Source organism: Vicugna pacos, chromosome 26 (assembly GCF_048564905.1).
Source record: "Vicugna pacos chromosome 26, VicPac4, whole genome shotgun sequence".
NCBI classification, from domain to species: domain Eukaryota; kingdom Metazoa; phylum Chordata; class Mammalia; order Artiodactyla; family Camelidae; genus Vicugna; species Vicugna pacos.
Window position 1 is genome coordinate 14,332,641 of NC_133012.1, and position 20,878 is coordinate 14,353,518.

General features: G+C 40.9%; 1 pseudogene; it reads left to right on the forward strand.

Annotated features, from left to right (window-relative positions):
* Positions 1 to 13,667: 13,667 nt before the first annotated feature.
* Positions 13,668 to 15,443, forward strand: LOC102528415 (L-asparaginase-like; annotated as a pseudogene).
* Positions 15,444 to 20,878: the final 5,435 nt, after the last annotated feature.

A 20,878-nucleotide genomic window follows, 5' to 3' on the forward strand; every position in this document is an offset into this window, starting at 1 on the left:
ACTTTTGAAACATGAAGACCATGAAACAGATTTACATTTCTCTCAAAAAATAGCCTGGAAAAGAATAATTGGAATTCACTAGAGAAGATTTTATAACTAGCAAACCCCCTGTACAAACACATTTGTGCTGTAAATATTTCACTGGCTTGAGAACGGAATAAGCTTCCTTCTGAAAAAGAAAAAAAAAAAAACCCACAAGGTAACGATGAAATAGCCTTTCCTGTAACTGCTTGTCTTAAGTCTCACAATCAGTAATTAGATTTCCAGACGCATTCTTTATCATTTGCAGTTTAACTTGGCACTAGGGTGAATATAATTTTAAAAAAAAGATTAGAAGTCGTTAAAACTGTATATTCTTATGTAAGTCCACTCTCAAAGACCTGTACTGAGATAAGCCTCCCAACCCTTTCTTTTATTTGAAACAGGAAATCATTTGAGGTTTATCCCTGTAGGTTTGAGGATAACTTTCGCCTGGAAGAACTCATCTAAACTCACAGATCTTTTTGAAGACACTTATGCAGTTACTGCTGCTGATGGAATACAAAAGGAAAACTAGAACTCTGAGTTACAGATTTTCTATATATAAAAACAAGAAATGACTCACCTCCAAAAATGTTACACACATATTCTTGATTAATATTCTATACTATTCTTATTTCAGCAACTGGAAGGCGATGAAAAAGAGGCAGACTTTCCAGTGCTGTAATTAGCTGTGTCCTCTAACACCCCCACAGGCTAGCTGGCCACTGTATGGTCACTGGTGGCACTTCCAGCTTTTCAGCCTAAAGCAGTGTCTTGATTAAGGGCTGAGACCAGCAGCTCAGCTCACATAAACCTTTCATCTGAGGTCCAGTTCAGTAGCTTCAAGTGCCCATTGAGTCTTCACTCCCTTGAACATCCCACTATCAGCTCCATGTCATTATTTCTGAAATGAAACCCCGCTGCTCGCCCACCGCTTCCCACATGCTCCTTCTCCTTATCAGTTGCTCTAGTTCATCATCGATTCCAACTTCTCTCCAAAATTTGGCTTGAAATAATTTCATTTTCACCTCCCTCATCAACCATCAGGTCTTCTTTTGAAATATTTTTAACATTTGACTCTCCTCCTATAGTTTATTACGATGATGATAATCATTAATCCACTGATAATCCTGGCAGCCAACTCACTCGTCTCCCTGACTAGGGTGCCCCCCTTTTACAATCCAACAAATCAAATGATCTCATCTTTCTTATTATTCAAATGGTGGAATTACAGCCCCTGGGAGCCACTAATTCCACTCCACACACATCATGAGCACAGCTAAATTTTGAACACAGATTTGTTTTCTTCAAGAACACATTATGAAGCATCAAGTATAAGTGGAAATATATTTGCCTCTGTTCTGGAACCACTGTATCACTTTGTTTTTAAAACTTAGGAGTAATCCTAAGCTCTTCTCTCTCCATCCCCTCGCCTTAAATCAGTCCCCAGTCCTCTCCTTGTATGTCTCTCAAATGAGCCTCTCCTTCCTAAACCCTCTCAACCATTTTAGATCAAACCTTCCTCTTTTCTTCTTGAACAATTCCAGTAAATTCCAGTCTCCTCTTCCAACATTTGCCTCATTTCCAGCCTCTCCTAATCCATCCTCCCCAATACTATCAGAATTATGGTTCTAAAATATGAATTTGATTGTGTTCTCTCATAGAAGTTGCTTCAAAGGTCACCGTCACCTGTATCAGTTTCTCAAAGCATAGTCCAAGATCACCTGCATCTGAAGAATAGGGGGTTCTGTTTAAAACAGACTCCCTGGTCCTACTTCAGACTACTGGATGGGAATTTCTGAAACACCCTGAAATAATAATACTAACCAGAATCCGGGGGTCTTCAGGCTAGCGTCTACTTCACACGCTCCCAGGATCTTGTTCCCATCTGCTTCCTGACTTCATATCCCCCTGCACCTCCTTCCACCTACACCTGTACTGAGCCCTGAAGAATTGCTTGCATCCTCTTAGAAATTTGTGCTCTTTCATACATCTGAGTTTTTAAGCATGATGTTTCTTCTGTCTTGGCTGCTACCCTTTGCCACCATATCAGTGTAATAAATGCCAGTTGTCCCTCAAGATTCAGCAGAAGCAGCATCTTTACCTGGGAAGCTTTTATTGTCCTCCCCTCCCTGTTCAATTTAGTAACACACTTCTTACTTACCTGACAGTCTCTGCAACACCACTGGGCCATTATTTGCTTCCATGCTTGTTTCTTTTAGAGGGCGATGAGCTTCTTAAGAACTGCTAATATAGCTCCCTTAAGTTTATGTTTTTAGTACCTACCACAGCACTCAGTAAACATTTGTTAAAAGGACGAATTGAGTCAATAAATGAGTGAAGGAGGAAGAGAAGATGAGGGTGGGTACCTGAGTGACCTCAGTATCTGAAATAGTGTCTTACCAAAATATCCACTGCAAATTTTATTGTATGGCATTTAAATCTAACAGGAAATATCCAAGTAATGCAGGACTCTCAAACTCACAATTCTTTTTTATTCTCTCCCCAATTTCTTGTTTCCCATCTGCCAGTTTGATGTAGTTAAAATTCCTACCTTGGGGTAGTGGAAATTAATTGGCTTGGAAATAATGATAAATTAGTCACCGTTTATAAAATGCTCTCCAGATGAAAAGCACTCCATCACCTCTAAAGCATTTTTTATTTATTATAAAATAAACCGATGCACTATCAATATTTAGACCACACTTGTGATTTATGCCCTAAATACAGTGAAACTTTTTCTCTGTCTAGTTCTAAAATCCAGGCTACCTTTCATTCTGGTATGTAGAGCCTTACATCACTGTCACTGTGGTTAAGGCATATGATGAAATTAAATACCGTTTTTCAAAGCCTAAAACAGTATTGTGGGCTTGAGGATTTGTAATACTTAATGTATTTGGGCTCTTACTTCTGTGATGCTCTGGTTAAAATTTTATCTGCAATCTTGGACGGTCAAGAGCTAGTTGGGTTGTTTATGGCTAGTTTGGGAAGTATGTTACCTCAAGCTCAGGATATTTCAGGAGATACAGAAACCTACAGGTCTCAGCAAAGTAAAAAAAAAATGCTAAACAGCTTCAAAGGATTCATGACTATATAAAGATATATACATATGTATATATAGTCATGTGTCTATATATTTTGTCATGTATTATATATAGTCATGTATACATATAAAAATATATAAACATATGACAGAGAGCGATATGAAGTTGCCAATTCTCTTTTCTCAGTAAGTACTGTCCTAGATTCTATGTGCTTGCTGTTATAATGTAACTTCTGTCCTGAAATTGAGACAATGGTAGATGACCTTACTTAGTAAACCTCTCCTTTCTTCCTTTTTTTTTTTTGTGTAATTTTACTGACCCGTTAAACCTAAAGTTCTTGAAACAACACGATACATCTTTTAACATTCACAACTATTATTATGTTCATTTTACAAGGAAATTTAGCCTTTGAGACTTTTTCTAAAACTCGTCTGAAGGCATTCAGCAAGTCAGTAGCAGGGCTGTGTGTCAAACCCAAGAATGGCTCAAACTGATGTTCCTGCTCGTAGTTACTATGATCTGTGTCCTTTAGGATAAAACAATGAACGGCCAGGCATACTAATTAGGTCCTGAGATTGAGGAGAACAGGGATTCTCAATACAACTTGTAAATATCCTTCGGTCTTCCTACCTCGGTTTTCCCAAACTCATCTGTGAGTTCTAGATTGAGGGTGTTGCACGGAAAGACATTTTTTAAGTAAGGACTCTGTCATTGGTTAAGCAGCTTTCTTAGCTGCCAGAGAATGGCGCTCTGTACCCAGAGAGCAGGTGCCTCGCCAGAGCCCAGGCACCCACCGCGGCAGGAGCATCAGTGGAGTCACCTCTAATAACACCTGCAGAAGCAGCACCGTCTTTGGAGGGCACTTTTGATGGCAACATAAGCATTGCTTCAATGCTACCACTTTGGGCTCCAGGATGAGATGGAGGAGAGGAGCAAATGTCTGATACTTTGGCAGAACAAGAGGACTTTTTTACGAAAAAACATGCGAGCTATTCCTGGAGAAATTATTTGAGAAGAGTGTGTTTTGGAGACAGATGTTCTCATAACAATAAATGATGTCTGAGCTAGGGAAAAAAAACATTGTGACAGTTGTATCATGACTGTATTTTACTAGAACTATTCTAGTTTTTATTATTTTGAAGGCTCTCTTTAGTGCTAACATTTTTTAATTTTAAAATAAAACATTTTATTTTATTAATGTGTTCCACTCAAAGCAATCATCTTAAGTTAAGGTCACCAGCTCAAAAAAAGGAGCAGATATCAGAATAGTGTTAGGCTGCAAAGGGTTCAAAGGATGAATGGAGCATCACATTGGAATTTTCTTTTAAATATAATGCTAAACAATAAAATGGAAATGTGAGTTACTAATTGTTTTTTTTTTCCTCGCTCTGAGAGTAGGAAACTTGAGAGAGATCATTTGTTCTCTATGTATAATAAGTTGTGAAATGTTACATGATTTTATACATAACCTCTGTGAAGATCAAGAATACCTATTGAAACCATTGGCTGATTCAACCAGCCCATGAGTTTATCATTTCCTCTCAAGAAGTGTGATTGTATGAAACAGCTCAGTGTGACCTCTTAGGGCAAGCCAGTCCCCAAAAGGGTATTATCCATGCTCCTCAGAGCAGAGAGCTCTTGAGAGCAATGCCTATAAGGGAGAGAGAGAGAGAGAGGCAGGACTGGACAGGAGAGGCTGACTGCAGTACTCTTGCAACAGAATTCTCAGACCACTGGAATTAGAATGGCCCAGCAGAGTTGTTCTGAATCAAAGAAAAGGGACTGGGACTTTGCACCCTGCAGTGACTGGTCATTGGCTGCAGACTAATCTTTACAAGGGAATGCCACCATGGCTGTGGCAGCAACCTTCGGAGATGATAATTCCAGGAGAGGGGTTCAACTGTGAACCGTCAGCAGCCTGCACACCTGGAAGCTGGGGAAATGGAGGGAGCTGATCCTGACAGCGGATCTGGACGGCACACCACCACGTACAGTGCAACCTGATTCTTGACCTTTTGCCTTTGTGTTCAGTGTTCAAGCCTGCTCCTTCGCCTTGGTTTCCTTGTTTTGATCCTATAGACTTTCTTGGACACTGGTTTGGTTCCGTCCGCTGGTGCTTCCTTCTCTTGGCTATTCTGGATTGCAAGATGTACTTGCCATCTCCCCAAGGGTGAGCTGAGACCATGTGATTAGGATTAAGACAAAAATAGAGTTGAGGTAGAGTTGTCAATCCTACCACAAAGTGACTCCTCCACATTCTACTTCGAGAACAATTATATGTAACTAAGTTGAGGGCATGTGACTTTCTTGTCTCTGTATACTTGTCCTTCTGTTTTATTTCACTCTTTCTCCACAACAACTAAACCAGCATCTCAACTTCTAGATCTTTGCTGAGGTTTGTACTCTCATGATGGTATTCTTCTCTTGTACGTATATCTAAACCCATTGCCAAACTTGAGTTACACCTCTGCCTCAAATATTTCTCCAACTTTCTCGCCTCCTTAGCTTACATCATATGTGTCATTCATTGGATATTTGGTGATAACTTTTGCCTTTGCCATTTTATGCTAATTGTTATCCATGTTAATAGCCATGAATTTCTTGCACTTTTTTTTTATAATGCTCAATGCTGAGCATAGTACCTCTCCTATTGCAGGTTTTGGTTGGTTGGGGTTTTTTTAAAGTTTCTTAGTGTTGTAGATTCTATTCTCTTACTCTTGTCAGGAACTATCATATCTATTGTTTTCTGTAAAGTAAATGGATGATCATTTGCTTAAAGTTTATATTTCTCTTATTGAGAAATAACTGACACTTAACATATGTAAGTATAAGGTGTACAACTTGATGATTTGATACACACGTATGTTGTGGAACACTTACCACGATAAGGTTAGTCAAAACCTCTATCACCTCACATAATTACCACTTTTTAGCACATGTTGATGACATTTCAGATCTCTAGTCTTAGCAGCTTTCAAGTATATAGTACAGTATTATTAACTAAGTCATGGAAAGGGACCACACAAGTGTGGGAAACAAGAAGAGATGGCAGCCACTCGAGGCTAAATACAGCTAGACAAGGTCAACACCAGGAAGGTGGATCGCACTGTCTCTCTCTCATCCTGTCTTCTGATCTGCTTATGCATACCGCTGGCCAAATCCAACTGGAATTCAGGTGGCAAGAAACGTTGGATAATAAGTTCCTGGCTGTCAACTTTCTGGGGCACAGAGTAAGGCAGAGAAAGGTGGAGACTGGGTTTTGAGCATGTGTGTTGAAGATTGGAGAAGGGAGTTGGGAGCAATGAAGCCAGTGTAGCCAGAAGGACTTGGAAGGGTTGAACACGGTAGTCATGGAGGTGAATTTGCTCCCTTCCCCAAGCTGTCACACCACAGGACAGTGTTAGAACCATTGCAAATACCAAAAAAAGAAAAGATTTGAGTCATTGAAGTTTTATATAGTCTTAATATTTTTATTCTCATAATTTAAGCATTTATTCATGACCCTGAAATGTTCTACTAATAACCTTTTTTTTTCCTGCCTGGAAGAAGTAATTTTCTTTTAAATACTAGAAACTTCTTTTTCCCAGATACTTTAAGCTGAGAAAATTTACTAATTAGTATTCTGTGGAAAAGATAATGAACTAGTACCCAAATAATAATTATATGAAGTGATCTGTTGCATTAAAGAAATTTTTATTATGTAAGTTTCAGGTGTACAGCATTACAATTCAACCTCTGTATGCCTTACAGAGTGGTCACCACCACCAGACTAGTTTCCATCCGTCACCTGACGGTTGACTCCTTTCCTCCATTTTGCCCACCCCCCCAACCCTTTCCCCTTTGGTAACCACTAATTGTTCTCTGTACCTGTGGGCTTGTTTTTGTTTTATTTCATTTTTTCATTGGTTTTGTTTTCTTTTGGATGCTATTTATGAGTGAAATCATAAGGTATTTGTTTCTCTCTGTATGACTTATTTCACTTAGCATAATGCCCTCAAGGTCCACCCATGTTATCATAAATTACAAGGTTTCATTTTTCATGGCTAAGTAATATTCCATTGTACACATGAACCACATCTTCTTTATCCATTCATCCATCAATGGATAGTTAGGCTGTTTCCATATCAGATTGATCTATGCTTTCTTAGTGTCCCCATTCTCACTTTTTCAGCTCTCTCCTACCTGTTTAACCAATTCCCTGCATTCAGTTATTAGAATAATTGGTGGTCTGTCTTTTCCTGGTTGGACTTAGACAGATGCACTCTTTCTCACTGGGCCACTATCTTCATCCTTCTTCCCACATTCAACCCAATACATTCTTTTAAGAGTATTTATCCTCATAGACACAAGTGTATTGCTTCATACAGTTTGAGACAGAATCTCAATGATTCCAGAAATACAGCAGATATATTTGCATCTTCTGTGTGTCGGGCACTGTGCTTAACATGGTAGGAAATATCTCTGTGTCATCCTAAACCTATAGTCTGTCAGGGAAGACAGATTCTACAGATATGAGGGGAAAAACTATCACAAATGCAAGGCATGTTTATCCACGTTATGTGAAATTTGGGGGTAAAAAAAGATTAGGTGAGGATTTAATAGTTAAAAATAACTTCATGCAGGAGTCGGGACTGGACCTCTCTCAAATGATGGGAAGAAGGTAATCAAAAAACCAGAGGACGTTAAAAGCGGAAGAACAATTTGAGACAAAAAAAAATGGATGTAATATTTGTGGGGTTTATTTTCATTCATTCATCCCCTCCGACTATGTATTCATTTATTCTACACATATTTGTTCTCTATGCCAAGCCCTCCGAGATGGATGGGAGACCCTGAGATAGGTTGGGAGACCAAAACAGACACAGCCCTGTCCCTCAGAGTCTCGTATTTCAATTGGAGAAACGGGATTTGACAAATAATCACACCACAATGGTGTAATGGTCATTGTGCTGTGTCTGTCCTATGAAAAAAAGATTCATGGGCCTCTGGGAAGACACAATTGAGGAACCTAAGCAAAGTGAGGAAGGAATAGTTTTCCAGGTCCAGCCATCGGCATGTGCAGGGATTGACAGGGAAAAGGAATGAGGAGGGTCCTGGTGCCTGGAAGGAAGTCTGTGCCTGGACACAGGAGGGAGGCCTGGGTTCTAGAGTGACCGCCACTGCCATCTACCAGGTGCAAAGCTAGAAGCATTGCAAATCCATAGATAACAGGAGACCGAGAAGAAACAGGAAGGAAACTGCCAGAGCCACTTTCAATTTACGGAAACCATCAGCCCTTGGTCAGAGTCAGACCCCCAGGAAGTAACATTCCAGGCCACAAGCTGAGAGAATAGAAGACTTGAGTCCTCACTCCAGTGTGTTATAGTGTAATCTTGCTCACTAATGATTCCACAGGGGAGAAAGGACCAGGAGCGGTACCTGCTGTGGAAATGAAGGACTAGCTCTCTCAAGGGGGGCATTTTAATTTCCCATGCACAGACCAGAGCATGCTAGCATTCCCTGCTGACCTATCCTGGGTCTCCAAAATGCATGAATTGATTATAAGTGCAGGTGACTTGGTTATAGAAAACAGTTCTGGCATTTGGCAGAATTAATGTAAATGTTGCATGCAATAGAACAGGAATCTAACACTGTATTTAAACAGGTTTAATTGATGTCAAGTGCAGTAACAAGTGGTAATCCCCCCCCCCCCCCCCCCCCCCCGCTTGCCTCGCTCCTCAGCCCGGGTGCAGATGCCCCCTGCTGCCTTGTTTACCTGCAGATTTAAACATCTAAATGCACAGGAGGGAGTTTCCGCTTTATTTCTAAAGCTTTCCCTTTTCTTTCCTTCAGAGATAGCCTCTTTCTTTCAGTAGGAGAAACTATTCCCAAAGCCTCTTGCAAATTCTTTTCCTGTAGACAAGTTCTGTGTCTTGCGCTGTCTGCAACGACCTACTCAGACTCGCTCTGGGTTGATGAGCCCAACCATCGGGAGCGGGAACGTAGGTCGTCTTTACTGGCCACTGCTTAACAACCGGACCCCTTCCTCCTCTCACTCTGCCTTCACGTTGACTCCATGGGGATCCTAAACAAGAGTAAGAAACCAGTTGGGGGTGTCAAAAGCAAATGTCAAGAAAACAGAGAGAACTGTATTAGGCTTACAAAATAGCCAGGAGGGATTTTTCTGGGGAACCGTCTTCCTTCGGACTGAAATGGCGCGCCTACTTAGCATCCACAGTTTAACGTTAGCAAAGGGACTGAAGTCACTGAAGAATGCATCCATTTCTCTGTCTAGAAAACATCTGCATCCTATTTTATAATTTCAAAAGCAAGGCACGTTCGTATTCTTAGTGATCTTCTGGGCAGTAGTTTTAGACTTGGACCACTAAAGAGGTCTAGGAGGTTTTAGAGATAGGTCTTCAATCTCTTGGCTGATGGTGGGATATTACCACACAAGAAATGTTCGGTGTTATTTTCTAATTTCTTGGACTATCTAGGAAAATAGTTTTCGGTTAACTCACCAACAGGATGAAATGACTGAATATCGAAGAGCCTGTTACTCACCACAGCTCTTCTACGTATTTGGAGCATCCTCGCTGCCTGAGGTTTACAAGTGGCAGATTCTCTATCGACTTGAGTAATTTTGTTTTGAAGCACAGTTTCCGTAAGCCAGAGACCTGGGCAAACACTAACATCCCTTTAAATCAGAGGTCTTCAATTCCAGAGTCTTAACCTCGTGAAATTATTCTCTAGCAGTCCAAACCTGAAATAACTGGGTGTTTTCCTTGTCAAGCAGTGTCAGGACTTCGAGGGTTACCTGCTGTTTCAGAGATGTAGTGTTCCTTCATATTTAAACATGAAGGAAAACATTGGCCCCAAAAAGTACTTTTCTATAGTGAAGTTTTGTGTTGCTATAAAAATACTCTGATTTGCTTAAAAGTCCTTTAATTATTCCCAATCAAAATATATTCATATTTATAGTGGATTTTTTTTTACTTGAAAAATGAAGCTAACCTTGATTTATCTTAAATATGATTAAGAACATTTACACTTTAAAATGTATATCGGCAGTTGTGAAATTTGCTTGCTATTTTTATAGAGTGTCTGATTTAAAACCAAACATCGCAAGGGAATGGATCAAAGCTAAAGATGTTGTAATTGCTTCTGTGAATAGCTCCCTGAGCTCTGTCAAAAAAAAATTTTTTTAAATATTCATAGTGTATTTCCTGTAGTGTAAGAGCTTTCACGAATGAAGCAGAAATCCAAACATACATGCCCCTTGTCAGAACGACAATGGGGAAAGAAATACCCCAATTTCTCCTATCATAGATCAGCCTGAAGACATTGCCAAAATTTGTTCTCCCACATCTCATTCTATCTTTGGACTTTTGATTCCTTCTTGCGGATTGACCACCTTTCTCCCCAGAGGGCCCTAAACCGCTTCCTGTCAGTCAGCGATCCCTTACTGGGACAAAGGGGGATTGTTAATCCACTTCCCCAAGCCTGACACCTCCCATCCCCACTCCTAGTCCTTCTGGGCTCTACGCTTTACAACTGAACAGAGAGTTAATACTTAGACTATGTAACATGTCTCCTAGGCCAGCTTCCCAAGGTGTTCAACCTCCCATTTACCAGTGAGAACTCAGCATCTCTCAAACATCACTGACAAGTGACTCATGGAAATCATTCCAGGGCCCTTTGGTTGGTGGCTGGGGCCGACAGTACTGGAGCGTAAAGACAGCTGCCTTGCCAGCTCTGCGTAAGACTTTGCCTCCCTTTAATTCGCCTCCCCGCACCACCTCCAGTAAGCGTCCAGAGACTGTTCTCCATGGATTTATGACAACAGTTTCTCTGATAAAAAGGTCAAGAACCTGTTAATCAGGAAGTGAACAGCACCAGTACATTCTCTGCAGTACGCTAGGCACCTTGGGAACACAGAAAGAAGTGCAAGCTTCCAGTGGTTGTAAAACAAGAGTCCTGGTCCCCAGTGGTAACTAGAGAGCCAGATGCGCCAGCAGGCTCCCCTGGGGGTGCTCGTAAGAGAGGCTGAAGGGGTTGGAGAAGAGAAACCCTCTACAGCGCCGACAGGGCTCGAGGGGCTGTACCAGGACGTGGGACTTGCTTAAAGCCTCACAGGGTAAAATGACTTAGTTGGATAGTTAGCAAGCAGCCCTCTCAGGGCATTCAGAGATTAAATTGTGATTTTTAAAGCCAGACTAGTAGCCAAAAATGTCACAGTGAAAACAGGATGGGCCAGTCACCCTGGAATCGCTGGGGCTGGCACTTGCTTGGAAATGCAGGTGCACAGTGATTGGCTCCAAAAATCCTGGGAGAATGGGCTAAATAGCTGTGCATTTTGAGAATTTGTAGAGGCTATGCCATACCTAGAGAGTTGGTCACAGAAGAGGAAGAGTCAGCGGGGTCCTAGTTCTGGAGAGCTTCAGACTCTGGTACCAGGACCAGAACAGCTCTCCTGGGGCCAATCCTACCCATGACCCAGTTCCAAAGCCACGTCCACAAACTGGACGGGTAAAACAACAGAAATGTATTCCCTCATTCTGGAGGCTAGAAATCTGAACTCCAGCTGTTGGCAGGGGTTGGTTCCTTCTGAGAGCTCGGATGGAGAGTCCGTTGCATACCCCTCTCCTAGCTTCTGGTAGTTATTGGCAATCCTTGGCATTCTTTGACTCCAGAATCTGCCTCTGTCATCCCCTCCTTGTGTTTCTCTGTGTCTTTACATGGAATTCTCCTCTCTGTGTTTCTGTCTTCTTCTTATAAGGACACCAGTCGTATTGAAGTCAGGGTCTACCTACTCCAGTGTCACCTCATCCTAACTGCATCTACAATAATCATGCTTCGCAATAAGGCCACATTCTGAAGTACTAAAGGTTAGCTCTTCAGTACATCTTTTTGGAGGACACCATTCAACCCATGACCATATGTAACTTGAAAAATGCCAATAACTCAGGCCTTTCAGGCATGATGGCCCCTCAACAAAGTGTGATAATAGGAAATCAGTCTACCAAAGAGCACGGAAAGGCAGCAGCTGGAGCAGAGAAATATCTTTATTACTGTAGTTTAGATGTGAACTTTGAAAGTAGATTTGTGATATGGGTGGGTTCACTGTATTCCTATAGCCTCTATCTTTGCCCAGAAAAGCTCACTTGTTACAGGGATGCTCCTGGGGCAGTAGTGATTCGGCAGTCACACCCGTCATCATCATCTGTTTAACCAAAATTAGCTCAGTCTTACACACCTCATGCATTTTAAGTGGCAAAGGATTAAAAAAGTCTTAACGTAAGCATTCTGGTCACTTTGGCTCAGAACCTACCTCTCAGTGATTAGCTACTCTAGTGTGGCAGATTGATTGTATTAGTGGACAAACTTTTCATGTCTTTCTGTATCTATGCCCTTTAGTGTATTCTCTGATGCTGAATCTGGCCAAGTTACTTGCTTTGGCCATGGAACAAATGTGATTCAAGTTAAATTTTGAAAAACTCCTTGCACATTTCTGCTCTTTTCTCTCTCCACCTTGCCCCACTGCTTTTGACTTGATGACACGTCAACATTCCCAGGTTAGACTGCCTGAGGTTGAGACACATTAAGCAAAGCCTTGCCATTTGTCTCAGGTGAGACCCTAGACGAGTAAATGAGCCCAGTCAATATCAGCAGTCACCTAGACAACCTACAGTTAACCGAAGATACATGGAGTGAGCCTCCCTGAGCCCTGTCCAGCAGAACCAATTTACTCATAAATTTGAGAGTAATAATAAATCAGTGTTGCTTTAATCTACTACATTTGGGGATGTTTGTTATGTACTATTATTGTGACAACAGATAACTGACACATGCAACAATTAATGCTACTCTAACACCCATGACTTCTACTGCAGCTACAGAATATGGTCAGCATCCATGCTTCAAACACAATTCATGACATTCTGGTGCAAGTGTTCAGAATAGGAAGGGTGTATTTTGGAAGAGAATAGATATTTTTGGATTAATGAATGAATGACTTTTTTCCGAGGAGCATCTCTTTAAAAAATTGGAAACTGCAGAAGGAAATATCATAATGTCTTCTACATCTTGTATTTCCCAATTTTGCAATTACATTGGTGACCGTGTAGTAAGAACTCAATAAATAGTACTTGCTTATTTGTTAATTAATGGATGAGAATCAGCCACTATCCATTACCCTTGAGGAATGAACCAAGAAACAGAATTAAACTTCATTAAGAAAGATTTCTCTTGGCCAGGAAGAAGACTTTTGTGACTTTCAAGGTTCCTAAACCCTAGAAAAGGATATTGTATTGCTTCTCTAGAGGACTGATACCTCTTCTGTGACTTGCAGAGAGCACTCTTCCATACTGACGTACAGCGTGGTCCACAGTCATGGGACAGGCTGATTATTATTCATAATCTTTTCTCTTTTTACAATTCTACATTCATGTGTTGACTTCAAGTTCTTAAGACAAAAAAAGCATTTCAAATTGTATGCTATTTTATTTAATAAAATATTTTAAGAAAAGTGTCCCAGATATAAGGGAGTAACATTTTATGAAATAACACCAAAACAGAACTATTAACACGAGCCACCCATTCATGAAACATTGAAGAGCCTTCATGATATTCAAGCACCGTGCTTGGGACTGGACAGACCAGGTAAGCACTAATTCTGACTGTTGGTGAGGAGAACGGGCAAATAACTGTTCATGACAATGTGATTCTATAAGGGGCACATAAAAGAGAGAGTAACCAATTCGAGGAAAAAAGGGAAGGCTTCCCAGTGAATATTTGAGCTGAAAATAAGCAGAAATTTACCAAAGAAGGAGAAGGAGAACATTTGGGCCACGAGAACAGACTGTACCATCATCGTGAGTAGCTTAGTCTGATGCTCCGTGGACTATCTGAGGTCGTGTCGGGAGATGAGGCTAGAACACAGACTTGGATCCTTACCCGTAAAACCAGGTATGCCCATCTAAGAAGTCATGTCATCGCAAGCCATGGCAGGATTTTTATTTAGTTAGGACTTAACATGCTTATTCCAGGGAAGAATGTAAAGGATGGGCTAGAGTAAACTTGCACCAGAGAGGAAATATCGCTGCACATTCTCATGTGTAATACATAAGCAGCCTCATTAAGGGCTAGCCTCGTGGTCTTGAAGGAGATGGCATGGCCAGCTGGTGAGACGCTCTGTGAGGTGGCCAGCTGTGGTATGCTACAGTGCGTGTTTCTGACTAGTGTTGGCTTACGGTGAAGTTGTTGTGCTGTTACCTAAGACCGTGGTCTTTCTCTTCCAGTCTCAGTATGAAACAATCTTAATTAAGTCAAAGAAAGGGAAGAAGGTGTGGAAACCTGCCAGTGTTAGTGAAATGTGGGGACGTTCTTAGCAACATTACAGAACTGATTATGAAAACTCTGTAAGCCTGGGAAACTGCGACATTTTATAACACTTGAAAACAAAAGCTTTTCAGATATCTGTTCCATTAGATGGACAGTTATGAGAATTCCATACTCAGTGAAAAAGGGAGACAGGAGTATACTAATGCACATTGAAGAAACAGACACTGAGAATCAGTTACAGTTAAGCACAGTGCGTCAGCCAGTCAACAAGAGTCACTGAGCGCCTGCCACGGCATCCATCATCAAACGTGTGTGGGGGTCCTGCGGTTTGTGCAGCTCCTGCCGTAGGGAGCCTACCAGCAGTGTGCACAGACCTTGTCTCTCCTGGTGTAGAGATGGCTGGTGTTCCTAGGGCGGGGGAATGTCAACAAAGAGTAGTTTTTGAATAGACATTTTCCAACTTAGATTATACTGTTTTCCAAATAAAAACCATTTTCATCTGCCAGTGCCCTAAAAGTTTTAGGTCTCAACCAAGGGCACGGATGTGAGTCTGAGGAACGGAAGTGGCCAGGACAGTCTCATGCTTGCGTGCTGTGCGGGACACCTTGATGCTGTGAAATATCTCTGAAGACACGGCGCTTCTTGGGGCACTGGAGACCTAGGCGGCACTGGGCTGCAGACGGAGCCAGTGCCACGTGGCTGAGGGGGTGACAAAGGATGGCTGTGAGGTGGACGAGGTGGACACAGGCTTGGGTTGGAGCTCACTCAGGAGAGTGTCTGTGGTCTCAGGGAACCAAGGGGCCGCCTCTCTGCTAACCGACACAGGAGCCGACTTGAATGAAAAAGACAAAGATGGAAAGACACCTCTAACAGTGGTCGTGCTAAATAATCACGGAGAGTTAGTCCGGTGACTTCTTGACAAAGGGGCAGACACAACTGTAAACAATGAGTCCGGCAAAGGCAGCCTAGAAATGTTCTGACAGGCAGAACGTAAACTCCTTATTAAAAGAAAGGAAGAACAAAAAGCTAATGCCCAAGAAGTCATTTATTCACTGACCCGGCGCCTCATATCCAAAAGCCAAGTGAAACAAAGCAAAACAGGGCTTGAAGTAGAGATGAAATTCTGCATCTTCAAGGGTAATACATTTGATTATTTATTTAGTTGAAGATTCACAGGGACTTTTGTAACACACGAGTGTTTCCACTTTGACAGACACCTTTTTACCTAAAAAACAAACAAAAACTACAAGTACTGTTTCTCCAACAGCTGCTACGTTAGAAACGTTTATTTTATAAAGCTGTCATTAACCCCACAGGACTGTCAAGAAACATTAATAGATGGAGAAGGGAAAAGATTAGGAATCAGATTTTTGTCAGAAAATAAAAATGAATACATTTGGCACCAAAAGACAATGAGAAGGAACGTGAGAGAGCAGGAAAGGAATGGATTCAGTGAGGGTGAAGTCCAAAAGGTTAAGACTAAGTGCTCAGTGCTGTTTTTTGTCAATACAAAAGAGTTAGAATTAAACGCTAAATGTTAAAAGTACATTGCAGCTAAATTTCATCCAGACATCTTAAGACAGAACGATTATGCATTTCCCTTTTTCCAAATAACTCTTTTGATGCCCCTGTGTAAAGAAATGCTTTTGTCTTATCCCAATGAACAAGAACTCTGCAGAGAACTGTAAGAAAAGAGAAAAAGTTTTCTGTCTCAGGATAAAAGATATAGCAAAAAAAATTTTTTAAGTACTTTCAAAAGTTGTCAAGCATCAGTGTTTTAATTATAAGAGATAGAAAAGCAGCCGTTGGGGACAATTAAGACGTTGCATTATCGTCGCTGTTTCATAATTGTGATGCACTAAAGGTCCAGAAAGACTGTTTGAGTTTTGCATATCTTATAGCTAAAGTCAGTTATCTTCTGATTTCTCTTCTTTGCTTTAATTAGGAGATAGCAATCATAATATTTTAGAATGTTTATTCATAAATTTTGCAAATATTTGTTGAACACAGATGGTACCAAATTTGGTGTGATGCACATATGAGAAAGAGATAGCAATACAATTCCTCCTCTCAAAATGTTTCTAGTCCAGGGGTGTCTATGCATGAAATAACGCAAAGAGGTCAGCAAAAACGGTGAGTGCAAAGAACAAACGTTAACATAAACGCCAAAGGTGTTCATCTCTTGCATTCAGAATTTAACTCAAAAGACTAGAAAAAAGACTGACATTTATCTGTACAATCTTCCACAACTTGCCTTTTGCCATGGGCATCACTTTCCTCATCTATAAAATGAGAGTAGGTGTTTAATACCGTGTACTCCACAGCCCATTTTGTGGAAAGTACAGTGGAGAAAAATACCATTTAATACAATCCATGGTGAATACACTGAGAATATTTACATTTTGCAGAGTTCATACTATCTTTTATAAATCATATTCTTGGATATCTCAAAGGGTTCCATATATTCCATTAGAATCACCTGGTAAAGGTCAACATATTGCAAAGGATTCATCCAAAACATACATTTTGAGCATTAATTTTTTTAGTCAAAAAATAAAATGTAGCTGCTGGTAGCATGTAATCAATATATTAGTTTTTCTTTAATGTAATGTTGCAGAAGATATAATATTTTAACCAAGCTTATACACACTAAATGGAGTATCGTGCTGGCCTTTGAAAATTCACCTTTGGAAAGTTACATTTAAGTGATAAATTGTTGGCTTTTATAAAGGTCGCACTAAGTAAAAGTCATGTGGAATCTGCTTCTGTATCAAACGAAACCTCCTCTGGCCTCATTTTCCCCTCCAGCCACCACCTGCTTTGTCTGCTTCTCTTCCCTACAAAACTCCATGGAAGATTATTTCATTCCTTCCCGTTCTCTCCTAAACCATGTCCAGTCAGGCTTCTTCTCGTCCCCACTTCCCAACAGTGCCTCTGTCAAGGTGACCAGTGACCTCATACATCAGAAAATGTTAACAATAGCGGCCACTCCCTCTTCTTCCCCTGGCCCTAAACCGCTCTGTTTCATCTGACCTTACAGGTCTCCAGTTCTCAGTCTCCTCAGTGGCTGCTGCCTTTCTCTGCCTCGTGGCCTGACTGTGGGGCGGCCTGGGGCTCAGTCTTCACCTTCTACTCTTTAGCACACAATCTCTTGATGATTTCAGCTAGCCACTTCGATTTCACACCCTTTGTATGCAAATGAGTAGACTTTTTTTTAAATCTCCTGCCAAGACTTCCATCCTGAACTCTAGACTTTGAATATCAACTACCTACTCAACATCTCTGCCAGAATGAGGCACAACCACAGCGAGATTAACATGTCCAACATGGAGCTGCTCGTTTTGGCTCCCTTTCCCGAAGTATTCCATTTCCCTATCTTACTTGATAGCAGCTCTATCCTGCCAGTTACTCAAGCTAAAATTCCTGGAGTCATCCTTGATTCTTCATAGATTTGCTATCCAATCAGTCATAAAACCCTGATGGGCTGCAAAACCTGTGTGGGATAAATGCGTCTTGTCACCATCTCCATTCATGGTTGGAGACACCATCATCCTTTAGCTGGATTGCACCCCTCGCCCCATAACCTTTAAAGTGGTTTCACTGCTTCCAGCATTGACTCCTCTATGGCCTGTTCCCAACAGCAGCCAGAGTGATCCTTTTAAAGCAAAAGTCAGATCCTGTCCCTCCTCTGCCCTTCCGATAGCTCCCCATCTCACTGAAAGGAAAAGCCAAGGTCCTCACCATGGCCTACAAGGACCTACAAGGACATCTGACTCTATTACCTTTCTGATGGAATTTCTACTCCTCTCTCTTTATTCTACAAAGAAGACATGAAGTGCCCAGTATCTTAAGGCCGTTGTAGTGGCTGTTTCTCTTCGGCTGAAACAATCTTTCAAGTATCCAAGTCACCAGTTCCTTCACCTTCTTCAAGTCTTTGCTCAAGTATCACCAGCTCAAAAAAGCATCTCCAACCATCCTATTTAAAGTGGCCACCTGAACCCCCAGTTCCCTTACTCCATTCTGTCTTTTTGTACCACTTATTGCCATCTTATAATAAGGTGTAAATTTTATTTTTATTATATTTATTTGTTATGCTTTCTTATTTCCCAGATGGAATGAAAGCTCCACACGGAAGGAGACTTTTGTCGGTTATGTGCATTCATGGGACAATGAACCATGAACATAGCAGGTGCTGAACACTGTAGGTACCTGTTCACTAAACAGAACTGAGAGACAGAGAAAGAGAAGGAGGTCTGCATGTCACCTGAGACCCTGAGATATGGGCATGCGTGGCATTATAAGAGGGTGACACACACTTAGAGTTTTATCATCAAAAAAATTCCAATTTAAACTAGTTTGATTTTATTTTTCTTGTAATGAAACATATAATAATAATCTTTTAAATGCATCTTGAACTCAAATTGTTTTTTCTTTCCTTTCCTCTTCTTCCCTAGGAGCATTCTAAACTACTAACTCCACTTACTACATCTTTCTTGTCCCCTGTTCCAAACAACACTGTACTTTAACTCTCTCTGGATCCTTTTCTTTTCCCATCTTTCTGGTACTCCTCTTTCCTTTGCTACTCCTCTGCCAGAATAAATTTTGTGAAATAAATTCAAACTGTAACTAATTAAATATTTACAAGTATTATATTCTCTTATGTACTAACTATATGAGTCTTATGTTACTATTAGTGTTCTCCTGCAAGTTTGTGATACTGAGTAGTGAATAGCCAGTGTCTTCAAAAAGGCTTTTGGTTTTTTCTATTCAATTCTGTTCTATTCTATTCCATTGTTCTGTTTTTACCCTTTGACTCAATACCGTAGTATCTCAACTTCTATCACTTTGTAACAGGTCTTCGTATTGACTTGAGAGATAATTACTTCCTTATTATTTATTAATGTCCTTTCTATATTGGCCTTGTATATTTCCATTCCATTTTAGAATCAGCCTGTCAGTTTATACACACACAAGTACATGTGCAGATGCACACATGGCATTGTCTATAACACACACTCATATATGTTTACATACATATGTATTTGTAATATGTAGATAGATAGATCGATCGATCAATAGATCGATGCTAATACTTTTGCAGCTATGATGATGAGATGAGAAAGGCTGGTCTGTAATCATCTTTTCTTAAAATGTCCTTGTAGGATTTGATTTTAAGGTTATGCTTGCTAACGTTAAGATGAGTTGAATTAGGTCTACTTTTTTTCAATTTCAAGTTCAGCCTTACCTTTAGGGTGCAGCACACCAAGTCCAGCCCTACCTCATAGGTCAGGCCCCACAGGGCTGTCAAAATTCAGCCTCACTGGGACTCAGCACGTGCATCCAGGGGAACAGTATCTTTAAATTCTAAATTTGCTTCTCTCAATGTCCATCCTTGTCTGGATCTCGGCACAATTTTTCAATTCCTTGTTTGCTCCCAGTATCTATAAAATTTTAGTTTGATTTTCCAGTTGCCTTCAGGAGGAAAGTAGGTCTGGAGTAGCTACTCATTGTTACCAGAAGTGCAGGTCCCTCCAGAGATTCATTCTTGACCGTCGAGGGGAGAATGTGGACTCACTCCAAGTGAAAGGACATGTCAGAGGTTCACTTTGATCCTCTCTTTTATGAAGTATGCCTGACATAAATGGGTATTTCTCTGAGCTCCATTACCCTCCCTGCCCTCTTGAGCACTCATTACAGGGAAAGGACTAGAAATTCTCATTTCTAAGGTTAGTTTTGATCCCTGTTGTGGGAGGATGTTTGGAACTTCTTATTGACCTCAGGTGTTCTGGGGAATACTCTCATTTGTCTCTTTCTGCTGTCACACTTTCACAGAGAAGACGGTCACTGGCAGCTCTGGGATGACATCATCCCAACTTAGCAACTCTAGCAAGTGGGGAGATTTCTCCCCTCTGGACTATGTCTAAAGGGAGCTAAGAAGGAAAAACAACAATGTTCTAAATAATAAACCATACAACCAATAGGAAATGGAATAAATATGATGTCCCAATTGAAATTTTCTGGGCAAACAAAAGTGCCACCTGCTCACCGTGGCTTTCTATGTGCCCAGGACTACAGTCTTCAGCCTGAGGGATGCAAAGCTGAATGAAAAATAGTCAGTGCCCTGCTTCGTTACCAGCTTTAGGGGAGGAGTAGACATGTGCCATACCAATAATGGTGCTGTAACAAAGGTATTAAAAACATGCTATTTCCTTAGGGCTAGAAGTGCTCAGTGCCACTTGTGGAGGTCAAAACATTTGCTTGGAGAAAAGAGGTAAAACTGAGATCTCTTTAGGAGTAAGTAAGCTTTGCCAAGGTAGGCAAAGGAATAGCACGATTGAAATGAAAGATCATCTCCTGCTAGCGAGGGGCTGGGGGATTAGGTAGACTAGTAAAGGTCTTAATTTGCAATGAGGAATGTCAGAAGAAAACCAGTGTAAAAGTTACTAAGCCATATTCAGAGCTCAGCTGAGTTTGGGAAACTATAAATTTGT